The sequence below is a fragment of the Euprymna scolopes genome, chromosome 8, assembly GCF_053919585.1.
Source record: "Euprymna scolopes isolate OS-2025 chromosome 8, ASM5391958v1, whole genome shotgun sequence".
NCBI classification, from domain to species: domain Eukaryota; kingdom Metazoa; phylum Mollusca; class Cephalopoda; order Sepiida; family Sepiolidae; genus Euprymna; species Euprymna scolopes.
The window spans coordinates 163,908,355-163,925,063 of record NC_136489.1 but is presented as its reverse complement, the minus strand read 5'-3'; the positions used below and the strand labels follow the sequence as shown (position 1 = coordinate 163,925,063).

At 32.7% G+C, this 16,709-nt stretch overlaps 1 protein-coding gene and 1 pseudogene across 2 annotated transcripts in view; both read right to left on the bottom strand.

The window, feature by feature from the left end:
- Positions 1 to 16,709, bottom strand: part of LOC145284012 (uncharacterized) — a gene marked incomplete at its 3' end in the record, with an annotated part of 1,050,937 nt that overhangs the window by 308,474 nt on the left and 725,754 nt on the right.
- Positions 10,774 to 14,914, bottom strand: LOC145284008 (uncharacterized; annotated as a pseudogene). The gene has a single exon (XR_013868774.1). The product of XR_013868774.1 is annotated as an uncharacterized LOC145284008 (transcript).

The window sequence follows — 16,709 nt, the reverse complement described above, 5'->3', positions numbered from 1 at the left end:
ATAACCCTTATCCCTGAGTGGCTTCCGGGCCTTGATAAGTGGTGATCACTGTGTAAAAAAAAAAAAGAAATTTCATGGTGGTGATGAGTCTTGAAAATGATGAGCACAGTGGTTGATCATCGGATGTTGATAATTATGAAGTCGAAGCTAATCCATGCACAACTGTTTGCGAACTTGCTTCTGAATTAGATGTGATATATATGATGATTTCTAACCACTTCTTGTAAATTGAAAAGACAAAAAAACTTGATAAATGGGTGCCTCGCAAATTGAACGACAACCAAACGAAACACTTAAGTGTAATCGTCCCTTCATTTACACAACAAGACCAACCCATTTCTCGACCGGTTTGATATAAATTGGGTTCTTTACGACAACCAGCGAAGCTCAGCTGAGTGGTTACACGCCAACGAAGCTCCACAGAGTTGCACCCAAAGAAGGTCATGTTAGCTGTTTGCTGGTCTACAACCTGCCTCATCCATTAGTGTTTCGAATCCAGGCAAAACCATTAAGGCAGACAAGTACTGTCAACAAATCGATGAAATATATCAAAAACTCCAACAGCAACACCCAGCATCAGTCAAGAGAAAAGGCCCAATTCTCCTCCACGACAATGCCCGACTGTACATTGCTAAACCGACCCTGCAAAAGTTGAATGAATGAGGCTATGAAACTCTGCCTCATCCATCATACTCTCCAGATCTCTCACCTATCAACTACCACTTTTTCAATGATCTTGAGAACTTTCTGAAGTGCTTAAAAAACCTGAGCTGTATCAAATACGCCTTCAACGACTTCATCGTCACAAGAACGCAATATTTTTATGTCACTGGCATATTTTTTTTTTTTTTTTTGCATTGGCGAAAGTGTGTTTATTCTGATGGTACTTATTTCAATCAATAAATATGTTCTTCTGAATTTACAATTTAAAAACACAAGAACTTTCTTCTTCACCTGATTATATATATATATATATATATATATATATATATAGTAAGTTATAAAATGTATATGGCGATTAAGCTACACTGAATATTCCGCGTTTCATCCACTCTAGGATTCTTCAGGCTTATGTGGATGAAACGCGGAATATTCAGTGTAGCCTAATCGCCATATACATGTTATAACTTACTAACTAGCTCTACTTACGTATTGAGCACTCTTGAAGTAAATACTTAAAGTTTACGCATAAATCTATACTTTCGTATATAAATCTATGTGAGTAAATTAAGTAGTTATATATATATATATATATATATATATATACAGATGTTATTTCTTTGTTTTTGTTTGCAATACTTTGTGAATGAATTCAATTATTTATATGTAAGTGCATTTTTACCTAAATGCGAGCTGGGAATAATTTTCCCTTTAACCAATTTGGCACCCTCCAATGGGGAGCAGTATATATATATTGTTTTTAAAACATAATTATCCACTGACATATGTCTCGTCTCGTTAGATTCAGCCTCTCTGATGAGTCGTAGACGACGAAAGACATGTCAGTGGATAATTATATTTTAAAAACAATATATATATATATATATATATATATATATATATATATATATATATAGTAAAATCCATGTCTTAGCATTTAGGAGATGGAAAAACTCTTATATAAAAGCTGAGGTCTACTGTGTGGTCTTTCTTGCGATAGCTATTGCCCCGACGGAGATTAGCAGTTGTTAGGGGTGAAGGCAAGTGTAGTTGGTTCTGCACAAAGCCTTCACCACTATAAATGAATCATCTGGATTTCTGAACAACTTAGTTGTTGTGACAGATTGACATTGAAACCAAATCATTTTTCTAAAGAAGTTACGTTAAGTATGGTTTTCATTCCAATAAATCATTTCAATGTAAGAACACAAAATGCACTTAACGTGAAACACATATGAGAGTGTTCTGTTTTGCTCGCAACCATTTTCGCGCATGCGTGTTAGCATATGATTAAAGCACTATCAGAAATGATAAATAAGAGGTGTAAAAGCAATAGATGACGTTGTTGAATTATCATGGCTGATAATGTGTATCGTTTCTAGACCAAAACATTTGTGCAACATCAGCAATTTACACGTTTTCCTTTTCTTTTTTTTTTTTTAATTTTCATATTACTTTGTTCAAGCTGAGGATGGTGCATCCTCCCGGATGCCAAGTATTCACCTACTGTCTGATACATTCCCAGCTAAGAACTCTTCCTTCAAACTCCTCGGCTTAACGTTCACAGGAAACATGAACTGGAAAAAAAACATTGAGCACATTGCGAAGGCTGCTACAAGGAAGGCAGACTCCCTCTACTGTGCTAGAAAACTACTCACACCTCAGTGTATGTTGTACCGCTACAAGGCCACCATTCACCCATGCATGGAGTATTACTGGTGCATCTATAACTAGTCTCTCGTGCTTGGATAGAGTCCAAAAAGGAGTCTCCAATCTAATAGGTCCTGCTTTGTCAACTGGGCACCAACCCCTGTCCCATCGCCGCAATATTGCATCACTGTGCCTGTTTTACAAGTATTTTAATGGAATGTGCTCTGATGAACTCTTGTGCCCCCTAGGCATACATATCCCCAACAAACCGCTTAGGCATACATATCCCCCAACAAACCGCTAAGCAACGAAATCACACCCCTTCACTGTTGAGGTCCCTAAATGCCAGAAGACTTTCTACTCTAATAGCGTCTTCCCTCGAACAGCTAGACTTTGGAATTCCCTTCCTGCTACCTGCTTCTCTGACTGTAGTGATATACAGAAATTTAAATGTAATGTAAACCAACATCTTGTTAATTTTTCCTAGCCATGGTCCCAAATAGTAGCCATTTATGTTCAAGTTGCGATATGCCTTGTTAGGGGTGAAGGCAAGGTAAAAAAAGAAAAGAAAACGAATTATCATGGCTTCAAGACCAAATTTTCATATTACTTTGTTTAAACTGATTCGGACTGAAAGATCTCTGAGATACTAACCGCCCCTTTAAGTGCAATGCCATCGTATAAAACACAGTATGATGGCATTATGATCAAATAAGTGTTTTTGACTCCTACCCAGAACGAAGAGATGCTACCTCCATGGATTAAATAAAGGGTTCCTTCTGACAAGATACACCTGAAAAAAGGTCAGAGGTTACATCTACCGAAACGCTGTGAAATAACATTCAAGATAGTAGTCTTCCAAAGAATAAAAAATACGATAATTTTTTTTTTTTAAATCACAATTTTTTCTAGTTATTATAAATTCTTTCCAAAATTCTTTTCCAAACTTGCACGCGTTTTCGTGTGATAATATCGTATGTCTTACACGTGTTTCTTTGAATAGCGGAAATTCACCAAACAACTCATCAGAGACATAAATGCGTTGCCCGGGGGAGTAAAAAAAACACAGTTTGAGAGTTTTTTTTTCTAGTTATTCTAAATTCTTTTCAAAATTCTTTTCCAAACTTGCATGTGTTTTAATATGATAAATGTGTTACCCGAAAAAAAAAAAAATACAGAGAGATTGTACCCCCCCCCCTGTGAAATAAAACGGATACAGCGAAGGAAAAATGTTGATAACAAGAAATTGGAAATTTTATTAAGTTTGCAAAATCATAAAAATAAATGAAAAAACTTCCTTTTCGAAAAAAAAACCAAAAAAACGACTCATTAGACTTATCACCGATGAGGAGACATTTTATAGCAGCATATTTGACTTATCACAACACAGTGATACTTCTGAAGGTTTCCTATTTAGGTTCAAACTTAAAAGCAATAAGTTATTCACAAACTCTAGAAGATACTATTTGCAAAATATTAATAATTAGCACCACCTTAATTTCCCATCAACTTATCTGAATTTACGAAACTAAAGTTATTTGCATAACAAACTCAACTTTCAATCATGCATATTTATTCATCTCATAAATAATTGTTAAATTCTTGTGCTGGTAATATTATTAAAATATTTATGTTTTAAATAACTCGTACAAAGCAAAATCATGATTTACCTATGGTAAACTAAATTTTTCCATTAAAACGACAAAATAAAATATATAATTGGCTTTTTATTCATGGACTTATTGCCCATCTATTTCAGATTCAAATCAATAATATAATATATAATTGATTATAAACTAAAAAGTTTCAAATTTCTTTATTTTCAACGGTTGTTTAAACTGTACCCTTCCACTAAATGTAAACTTACCTCACTAATTCAATAGAAACAATCAACGATGAAACAATAATTATTTGAATTCAATCACATTAAATTTCAAATTTAAATTAATCCTTCTCTACGTAAAACCATTATATTTTTGTACTGCTCAACGAAGCAAAATGTTAGTTGCAGACTATTGAGTAATGAAGCCGTAGGTACTGCATGAAAAAAACAAATGTTTAATTTCCTCGCCAAATATTTAATGGAATAGTGATAATAATCCCCATGTTCTTCTGTTTCATTTCAGATATTATTTATATAATTTGATTTAATATTGATTAAAAAAAAATCTTTTTTACAAAATCGTTCTTTAAGAGTTTTCCAACCGAGCAACTATTCATACTAAGATAACATTTAATAACTGTCCGCTGGAACGATTACTATAACTATTATTCTTTATTTCTAACTGCTTGCTAGAATTATTGATGCTACCCTTTTTATTCTCACTTTAAGCGGTTTATGATATAAAAATTATTTTAAATAAACTCGAAAACCGTTATTAAGATGAGGAGGTTGCTGTAGCAGGGAGAGCCCCAGCAACATCTTGAACACCAAGAAAAAAGTGTAAGTAAGGTTATGCCTGAGCGACACCAGATTACCTGGCTGATTGCCGACTTAGGAAAATCAACTATTATTATTAAAAGTTAAAATGTTTTGTTAATTGTTATGTAGAAAAGGTATGTAGAGAGAATGTTTTAAAAGAAAGGAATGTTTAGTCAAAATATTTCTGTTAACTTAAAAACAATTACAAGAAAGAAACTTTAACTTTAATTTATAAACAAAAATATCTTAATAGAAAAGAATGTGGGGGACATAAACAATAGATTTTCAAATGTAGAGATAAAATAAAATTTGGCCAGAGAAAATGTGACTGATTAGTTACCCAGTTTGGTTTTTGTGTAGTCGAATGATGTAATAACAAGCGAATAGTAGAAAGATATACAGAGTTGGTCAGTTAGACAGACGGAGAGAGTCGTGGTGTTGGAGGTGGGGCCTTGTGATGCTTTGTGTAAGGGGAAGCAGAATCTAAGATGCATGCAATCTTCCAACGGGAAAGCATTTGGAATAAAAGCTGTCTGAAAATTTAACCAGAGACACCTGGTCGTTTCTTTGAAAGGAATCTTCGTTGCAAATTCGGCAACCAAGTCTCAGATGAATGAAGATAATGTTTTCCTGTTTGTCAAAATGTAAAACCGCAAAAAAGATGCTCCATCCCTTCACTAAAACTGTATCTACACATATACAAAGAACATTATAGAACACTAGACAACACAAAAAAACTCATTATATACACACCTTAAATATATATTACATATATAGACCCCGCTATCTGACATGCATATGTAGGTAGAGCTAGGTAGTAAGTTATAAAATATATATGGCAATTAAGCTACACAGAATATTTCGCGTTTCATCCACGCTAGGATTCATCAGGCTTATGCGAAGAGTTGTGGTTGTCTTGTGTTTTTATATATGCGCATCTTCTATTGAGTTTTTAGTTAGCCAATCAGCTTTCTAGTTTCCACTGCACCCTTCCTAATCAAACAATAAGCAGGCACTTACAGGCAAAGGCCCAGTTGACCTCCGGTTCACCCCTTCCTTTGTGTGTGCTATTTTAGTGGGGAGCATAGATATCTAGTGGTCTGACCTATTTTAAACCTAGATTAAATGCGTTTTCTGTTTTGTTTTTATGTTAGTTTTATATATTAAATTTATTTATACAAGCATTAATGGCTACATATGTGCATACATGTTTCTGTAATCACCCGCGTTGGGGGACTACGTCTTCAGGCCAAGAATTACCGTCGAAAACTGATATTTCAATAAAAAAACATTTCCTATTTCGTTTGTAAAGTTAGAATGTAACCTGGGTGGGAGTCATAATGCGGTGAGAGGACAAGTGAGGTCTTTGAAGATAATAAACATCTTTTTCATTTCCCTTTCTCTCTATCCATCCCATCTTTTGGTTTTTATGGCACAAGGTACTTGAGAATTTAGTATTTTTGTCTTACAGTCTGTAAATTAAAAACATTTCCTATGGTCACTGAGTACTGACCGGTGTCTTTCAATCAACACACATCCACAGACATACACGCACACACACAACACACACACACAAACACGTTAATACAGAAATTCAGAAGCGAATATATGCTGTTTGTTTTATTTTACTCACACACACGCACTGAAACTAGGCAATAACTATAACTACGCAAGAATAAAATTAAAATTAAAATAAGGTAAATAAAACACATAAATAGAAAATAAATAAAAAATAAAAATAAAAGATAAAAAAATAAATAATTAAAAAATAAAAACAAATAAACAAACAAAAAAAATAAACATAAAACTCGAAAGTTATCTAAACTCTACATGGATTATATATATTAATATACTTATAAACGCCTACACCTTGCTACACCCGCGCATATATACACACACACATATAGACATACATAGACATATAATGGTCATATACAGTTATGACATGTTTACATCCATATCTACATACGTAGTAATATCCATACGTGGAATCTCAAATTCAGACATCCATGTACACACTTAGGTACCATACATCATGACTGTTATTATATCAAAACTAATATTAATCCCACTAATAATCCTAGTAATAATAATTCTTGTAATATTGATAATACTAATGACACCACCAATATCGATAATAATAATAATAATAATAATAATAATAATAAGACTGTATAATTGGGAATTCTAAAACCCGTGGACCCCAACTGGATACACGTCCTCATAAATCAACCCATATATATATATTTATATATATATATATATATATATATATATATATATATACATACTCACCGCGTTATGACTCCCACCCAGGTTACATTCTAACTTTACAAACGAAATAGGAAATGTTTTTTGATTGAAATATCAGTTTTTGATGGTAATTCTTGGCCTAAAGACCTAGTCCCTCAATGCGGGTGATTACAGAAACATGTATGCACATATGTAGCCATTAATGCTTGTATAAATAAATTTAATATACCTGCTCTGTTCACTTATTGAGCACTCTTTGGTAGACACATGTTGTTTCATTGAATGTACTTCTAGGAAACTAAACTCTACTGGCTATATATATATATATATATGCATGTATATATATGCATATATCAATATATATGTGTGTTGATATAATGCATGTATATATATATATGCATATATCAATATATATATGTGTGTGTGTTGATATAATGCATATATATATGCATATATCAATATATATATATATGTGTGTGTGTTGACATAATGCATATATATATATATGCATATATCAATATATATATGTGTGTGTGTTGACATAATGCATATATATATATATATATATATGCATATATCAATATATATATGTGTGTGTGTTGACATAATGCATATATATATATATATATGCATATATCAATATATATATGTGTGTGTGTTGACATAATGCATATATATATATATATATATATATGCATATATCAATATATATATGTGTATGTGTTGATATAATGCATATATATATATATATATATATATATATGCATATATCAATATATATATATGTGTGTGTGTGTTGATATAATGCAAATTTTAGATATAGGTTCCTTGAACATGGATCCAACTTAAAAAATGATTTCAGCCCGAAACAATAAATTTTAAGGGGTCATAATAGGGGTCAAAGTTTTAAAAAATTAACCATTTTTTTTTTTTTGCTTTTTTTGCACAGCATACACCTCCAAACACCCGAGCAACGCTGGGCACCCCTGCTAGTATATATATATATATATATATATATATATATATATATATATATATATATATATATATATTCTTTTATGTTCCTATCTATTTCAAACCTAATAATCTAATAATCAAACCAATATTTCCAAAAAACAAAATAAAACTATGTATCCAAAAGTATGTTAATGGTCTAAATACAATAAAAACTTATAAAACCGCAGTAATCAAAAGTGTGTGGATATTCTTTTTATGCAAGATCAGACTTAGTGAAACATATTAGGACTCACACTGGGGAAAAGCAACATTCTTGTGAAGTGTGTGGATATTCCTGTTCTGAAAAATCAAGTTTAGTAAAACATATGAGAACTCACACCGGGAAAAAGCCGTATACATGTGAAGTGTGTGGATATTCTTGTTCTCGAAAATCAAACTTAGTCAGACATAGCAAGCATACCCGGTGAATCAAGTGCAAGTGAAATACAAACGATTGCACTGAAAGGGACGGCTAGAATCTTGAAAAGATCTCTTGGTTGGACTCACTAAAATAGGGGTAAATGTCAGACATCTGGTTGGATGTCCCATCCCCTAGAAGATAAAGTTTAAGAAAAATGAAAAAAAATGGAAAAGCCACATACTTGTGAAGTGTGTGGATATTCTTTTTATGCAAGTAAGTAAATGCAAATATAGGTGTAATTATTCAACAATTTTTTTATTTAGCTCAAATAAAAAAAAAACTTACACCAATTGCACATTACAATTCCAATCTTTAAGCTGATTTAGAATTTGTTTCCATTAAATTTTTTTTTTAAGAACAATTCACTGCCTAAGGTATGATTATAATGAATGTCAAGGCGGAAACAAAATTGTATGAACTCAGAAACTGTCTCATAGCCATATTATTTAATTCAAGAAAATGATAAACATATTTTTATGATGATTTGCATTTTACTTGTTACTGTTAATTACAGCTTAACGTTAGCAGAAAGATATTATTCGACCATAATTAAATTAATTTCAAATGAAAACCTATCTAAAACACTACATAATTAATAAAATATATTTCTCGCTCTACAGCTTATAAGGCATATAGGAATTTTAACTTAAATTGATGCATTAATACTTATATTGAAATAGGCTAGCATGTACTTCATTCGATATAAACAATTTTGTATAATTTCTTGATTTTTATTAAGCAAATTCCCATTGGATGTTACTATATAGAGGATTCCAATATGCATAAATTACATTTTTCATTTTGTTAGGTATATATTTATTTGCTTTACCTAATATTAACCATTTTAATTCTTAATAAATTATACATTTAGTTCATTCCCTAACATATTTAGCTAAAGAACTAGGAAGAGGATTAGATTCAGCGTTTGCTTTAATTTTTAAAGAGCACAAGTGCTTTCTATATCTCTCCTTGAACGTAGTGCTAACAGACCTGAAATAACCCTTAGTATTATTTGCAGTAATTATACTATATTTGTAATAATATTATTGGTATCCATAAGTCTATGTTCATTAGCGGCATACATTTTGTATTTGAATGTTATTATATCCTATTATAGATGCAGCGAGGGTTTTGGAAGTGGAAAAAGAGAGTTCAATAGTTTTTTTTATTAAATAGCTTACTCAGGAACTTTCCTAGCGATAGCAAATTATCAATGATACTATAAAAAGAAAATATAAATATTCGAGAGAATATGCTTACTATATGGTGGATTAAACCATATGGCAGATCGTCTTCTATTTTTCTTTATTTTAAAATGAGTGACTTTTTCTGCTTCATTTTTATACAGTCATCACCATTCTCAAAGCACTTTTACTAGAAATTCGATCACACATCTAATGCACGTCTATGACAGGGTTTACTTTCCTAGAGTCTCATATAGTCAATATCTGCAAACTTTCAAGTCATGAATGCATAAGGTCAATCATCGTAACAATACAATTTGCAATCCTCTGATCTATTCGGGAAAAATAAAATAGGTGTTATTTTTGGAACGCCCTTATAAATATATGAAAGTGGTGGACGAATGTTTAAGATAGACATTTGTGGAGGTTATTTACAGGCACCACTATAATCCTGTATCCTTGTTTTTAGTTCCTATAATGCTGTATCCTTATTTTTACTTCCTATAATGCTGTATCCTAAATTTTACTTCCTATAATGCTGTATCCTAAATTTTACTTCCTATAATGCTGCATCCTAAATTTTACTTCCTATAATGCTGTATCCTTATTTTTACTTGCTATAATGCTGTATCCTTATTTTTACTTCCTATAATGCTGTATCCTTATTTTTACTTCCTATAATGCTGTATCCTTATTTTTACTTCCTATAATGCCGTATCCTTATTTTTACTTCCTATAATGCCGTATCCTAAATTTTACTTCTTATAATGCTGTATCCTAAATTTTACTTCCTATAATGCCGTATCCTAAATTTTACTTCTTATAATGCTGTATCCTAAATTTTACTTCCTATAATGCTGTATCCTTATTTTTACTGTCAGCGCAATAGTTCTAGGTTCAATCCTCGGCTTGGGGGAGGTGCTAGTCTAGCTGCACTGATGAGTTGTGATACAACAAAACTGTACTGTATGTGGATGACTATAAATATATATTTCTGTGGAAATATATTTTCTTATACCGATCCTTATTTAAGAAGCTCAACGTAATTACAGAGAAATATAATAAATGAATCACAAAAGACTATATTCCAAAGTTCATGATGTTGACCATCTTATGATTTATTCCTTTAATTCAGTTGACATTTACAATTGGAAGAGATTCGGATTGTAATCATGTCAAGTCGCACTTTATTTCCTTTTGACGGATTGATTGTTGCTATTTCTTCCGATGAGTTAAGGGCATAATAGATTCACTGATTGATATAATAATTAAGTGATTGTTTTTGCAGTACAAAATAGATACTGTCAAGAATTGTAAATATTAACTGAATTAAAGGAATAAATTGTAAGATGATCAACATCATGAACTTTGGAATATAGTCTTTTGTCGTTTATTCATTATGTGTGTGTGTGTGTGTGTGTGTGTGTGTGTGTGTGTGTGTGTGTGTGTGTGTGATAGAAAGTAATTTCATTGGAACAAATTTTTGGTTTTCTTCCATTTCTCTTCAAAACATAATTACTGATTTTCTCTTCCTTCATTTTGGTTTTATTTCTCACATCTGTCTAAAAATAAGGAAAATGTTTTGTCTTTATATTTTCATCATGTCAAACATGCCACATATTAAATGCAAAAAAAACAGCAACAAATATTTCAGTTGCTTAAATCAGGGAATATTTCATTTCTATTTTCTTTCTGAATTATAGTTCAGTTTGATCTGTTATTTATGAATATGAACATGAGAAACAAGTTTGTGTAATCTATATATATAAAAGCGAAAATGTGTGTATGTATGTATGTTTGTATGTATGTATGTATGTGTGTGTGTTTGTGTGTCCGCTAAAAACTTTCGACAGACACAACAAAAATTCACAAACTTGGTATCACATTGAAACTCCATCCTTCGCATGAAAAATATCGAAAAATTGGCCAACAACGTTAATTTTTTTCACCCTGAAATCAAAAATTTCTTCAGGGGGGGAGGTCAACAAAAACCGTCCTCTCATGACCAGCTCGGTTCTACGCATGAGTCAGATGACGTCATGACCTGATTTACTTTACAGGGTGTTTCAAAAGTCTTGAGAACATTACAAATGCGTATATCTCGTTATGTTCCCAAGACTTTTGAAACACCCTGTAGTTGAAGAACTGAGAGAATTTCATGTACGTCGTGTTAGCTCAATTGGTTAGAGCGTTGGTTCATCATCTAAACGTTTTGGGTTCGAATCGTGGTGTGAAATGTCTTTTTTTTCGATTTTTTAAATTTAAAAATTGAAGCAGGGTTATTAAAACCATTTTCCACGTAATGTTCGTTTTTCTGTTTTTTTTATTTCGTTCTTAGGTTTTCATTAACACCCCCCCCCCACCGACACCCAAAATCACCTGGGTACCCACCGATTTTTTAAATTTTAATATCGAAACAGGCTTTTTTAAGCCATTTTTTACGTGTTTTTTTTTTGTTTTTATTTTTCACAAGTTTTAACGTTTGTTTTTCTGTTTTCTTTTTTGATTTTGTTTTTCAGATTTTTACATTTAATATCGTTCGTTTGCCTTACGTTAGTTTTTTTTTGTTTTTTATTTTGATTTTCTTCGTTCGACTGTTGATCGGCCGTCAACAGCAAAGGGAGAGGTGATGGGGCAGAGGAAATGAGAGGAAGCTCCCCAACCGGGTAGCTTTCGAAAATATGATTTATGATGGAGACAAAAGGATCGTTTCCAAATTTTTGTCTCCACATAAATTCTAGTAAATATGTATTCAGAAGCTCCCGGTTGGTCCCGCATTCTTGCTTGTTATGCTGTTTTGCCTCCTTCCACATCCTCTCGATGTGGTTCGTTGTTGCCTTCGTCATAGGATCTACAAAGTGAATACTATGATTCACAGTGAAGTGTTGGAACCCTTCTCCTCCAACTTTGTTATAGGCCTTCCAACAGTCGGAAACGACCGTTGCACCCGGCAGAATATATTTTTTTATTATTGGAAGGAGGGTTTTGGCGTTTCGATTTGGGACGGTGACCAAAAAACCCCACCTTTTCGGTGATATCATAACCACCGAAGACCCAGAGCGGTTCGAGGATTCTCCCAACGTTATATTCCCTCCGGTTGAATAAGGATTCGTCTATTTCTACAGTGTGCCCTGGGCCTCCTATCTGCCGGGGATTCCTCAGGAAATACTCCTGACAAATTTCCCTTCGAAAGTTCTTCCAATCCGTGTAGGTGTGTTCGGATATAACACCGCATTCTCTTTTAATATTTTTTAGTGTCGCCATTTCAAAGGCGCATAAATAGATGATTTCACTATAGTTGAAATATTCAAATTGGAACGTGCAAAATACGATCCTGTGCGCAATGACACCCACTGTCTACACTGACCACTGGTACATCACCAGGAGAAGCCATCCTTTACGCCATTTTTTTTTTTTAGTAAACATTTATGATTACATTTTTTGCATCTCATTCTTTGGGAAAGCAATTTCTTTTCCTGACAAAAGGAAATTGTCTGCATCGGCATTTCCATGTGTTTTTCCATTTGTTTTTCCATGTGTTTTTCAATCATGCACAGATTTATTTCCCTGACTGTCATTTTTTTTTCAGTAGTTACTTTCTTCCAATTCGATTATCGTCTGCTTACAGTTACAAACTAAAGTCGGATTAGCGTTTCAACATTTGAACAACGCTCGGCAGACGCTGATAATTGCCGGTCTCGCCCGATCTGGGCTTGACAGGAAATCACGAGGATCCGAGTCAAATTATGCAAGAGTATCGATGAAATATGGTAAAGACTCTTTTTTGAACCCTGTCTAAAAGTAAGAGACTGGTAAGAGATGCACCAGCCCAGATGTGGCAATAACACTCCATGCATAGTATTAGGTGCGAGTATTTTCTCGTATGGCAGCAGCCTTAGCAATGTCTTCAATGTATTTGTTCTTATTCATGTTGCCTGTGAATGTTAAACCAAGGAGTTTGAACGAAAAGCTTTCAGGTATTAGTGGCTGAGAAGGTTGCTTGTAAAGTAAAAAAAGAAGATGGGCTCCGTCTATCAGGCTAGAAGACTATTCACACCTGAAAGTATCCTGTACCTTTACAAGGTTACCATTCGCCCATGCATGGAGTATTGTTTCCACATCTATGCTGGTTCATCTACCACTAATCTCTCCCTCTTAGATAAAGTCCAAAAAAGAGTTTTCAATCTAATCGGTCCCACTTTATCAACTAAGCTCCAGCCGCTGTCCCATCACCGCAATGTTGCATCACTGTGCCTGTTTTACAAATATTTTAATGGAATGTGTTCTGATGAACTCGTTTCACTTGCACCCCTCGACGTACATATCTCCGACAAACCCGCTTAGCAATAAGATCTCACCCCTTCACTGTTGATGTCCCCAAATAACAGAAAGCTTTCTATTCTAATAGTTTCTCCCCTCGAACAGCTAGACTTTGGAATTCTCTTCCTGCTGCCTGTTTCCCTGGCTGTACTGATATGCAGAAGTTTAAATGTAACATAAGCAAATATCTTGTTAATCTTTCCCAGACATGGCCCCAAATAGTCTAGCTGAATCCACTGTGAAAAATTTCCCCCACTCTTTATCTGTGCCTAAATCAAAAACGTGGATTCCATGAACAAAGCTTCTTTCTTAGAACTGCACGCCTGTGGAACTCTGTTCCATCTGCCTGCTTCCCACCTGATTAAAACCTGGATGTCTTCAAGTCCAACGTTAACAAATTCCTAATGAACCGTCCCCTTAAGTAAACACTTCATTAAATCTCCACGCTAACGTACTGTACTTACAATAACCCTTATCCCTGAGTTGCTTCCGGGCCTTAATAAGTGGTGACCACCATATATATAAAAAAGGTGAACATGAGTAAAAAAAAAAAAAAAAAAAAAAAAAAAAAGTAGTTAAAAGAAAAGAAGCATTGAATGTTACCACACACTTACGTCCCCATTCCACTACAAACTGAAGATCATTCTCTAAGTTTTAAGCCATTGCCTTACATATGTGTTCATTTATTTTGCCCTGTTGTCTGTTATAGAGCATAGTGCCGTCAGCAAATGTACTCATCTCAGAGACAATTTAATTAGAGAGGTCTTTTATAAATATCAGGAATAATAAAGGCCCAAGAATCGACCCTTCTGACGCACCCACATTTACATCATGGTGTTTTTGGTGCATGATTATTGAGGACAACCTGAAGTTTTCTCTTATATGATATTAAGTATTTATCCAGTAATATCGTAGGATTTAATTTTCACGGGAAGACCTTTGTGCCAAAACACTGTCAAAGGCCTTAGATATGTCTCGGGCTAATGTCCCTATCTTCTCTCCGTTCATGGTATATAAGTTCAGTGACTATAGTTAGGATATCTGCAGTAAATACATATGGAAAGAAGTTTATTGAGATGCTTGACTGATTAAGGACTCAAAAATTTTCTCAAAGAGAGGAAGGAGGCTAATAAGGCGATAATTGTGGGTCAGTTCTTTTACTAGAATTCTTGGAAAGTGGTAAACAGAAGCAATTTTCCAACAGCCAGGAAAGCAAAATTCGGTAATACACTTGTTGAAGAGTTTGGAGAGAACTGAGGCAACCTTATATATATATATATATATATATATATATACTAGCAGGCAGCCCGGCATTGCCCGGTTGTAAAATATGCTTAAATATCATAATTTAATTAATGCAGATTTCGTATTTATAATTATATTATATTGGAGCCTGCCAGTATATATATATATAGGCTAAAAAAAATGTTTTTAACAAGTTAAAAAAAACAAAACAAAAAAAAACAGAAATGACTCATGCACCGCTACCAAGAATCGAAACCAAAACGTTAAGCTTACGATTTACTTTTTTGTTTGACGTTAATGCCTAACCTACGAAGACCTGTTTGCTGCAAGGCTAAACATTATAACATGAATCAATAGCTATCACGTTATGCATGCATATTCGTAATGCCGTCGTTCGACCATCACCTGGAAAATTCTACTTTTAATTTTCACACTTTTGCACAGATTTTCCCGACTAAAACCCAAATATGCATGGATTTAATACCCTATATATTGTTTTATGTCTGTAGACCAAAACTTGATGGAGGATTTTTGCAGGCAACATTTTTTAAACAAATATATATACACATACATAAATATATACAGAAATAGGTTTGTGTTTACTATAACCTTTTTACGTAAATACTACGCAAGTATAAATCATGTAGAATATCTGCATGAATATAATTACACGTAATAGTTAACTAAAGATGATCATCCCATAAGAAAACCCAAAAAAAACTAATAGGGAATTAATTAAAATGAACGTTTAAAAAAATATGCAAATTAGCTAGATCTTTTGCAGATGAATGCAATTCCACAACCCATATATAACAAAGTTGTATTTTCTTTTGAAATAAATAGAAAAAAGGGTTTTAAATATAAATATACACAATAAAAAACATAGGGTATAGATATAAACACATTTAACTAAACACAAAATATGAAGATGTGGATTTTATCGATTTCCAGATATTTCTGACAGTTTCATTGAATGTTTTGTATTTTCCATTCAAACATTTCTTAATAAACTTTATTCTTTGAAATAAATTCTGAATATCTGACGTTCATTCATGGTTTTCATTGCAAAAGAAAACAAAGCATTTCACAATTCTTTATATGAGATTTTCTTGCCATTGAAGTTTGCTAACAATTTCATTTTATGAAGATAAATGACATTCTTTTATGACCTACATTTGTCATATTGACTATATTATAGTAAGTTTCCACAATATATTGTAATATTGGCTATAATATAGTAAGTTTCTAAAATACATTTTTCATATTGGCTATAATATAGTAAGTTTCCACAATACATTTTTCATATTGGCTATAATATAGTAAGTATCTACAATACATTTTTCATATTGTCTATAATATAGTAAGTTTCTACAATACATTTTTCATATTGTCTATAATATAGTAAGTATCTACAATACATTTTTCATATTGTCTATAATATATTAAGTATCCACAATACATTTTTCATATTGTCTATAATATAGTAAGTTTCTACAATACATTTTTCATATTGGCTATAATATAGTAAGTTTCTACAATACATTTTTCATATTGTCTA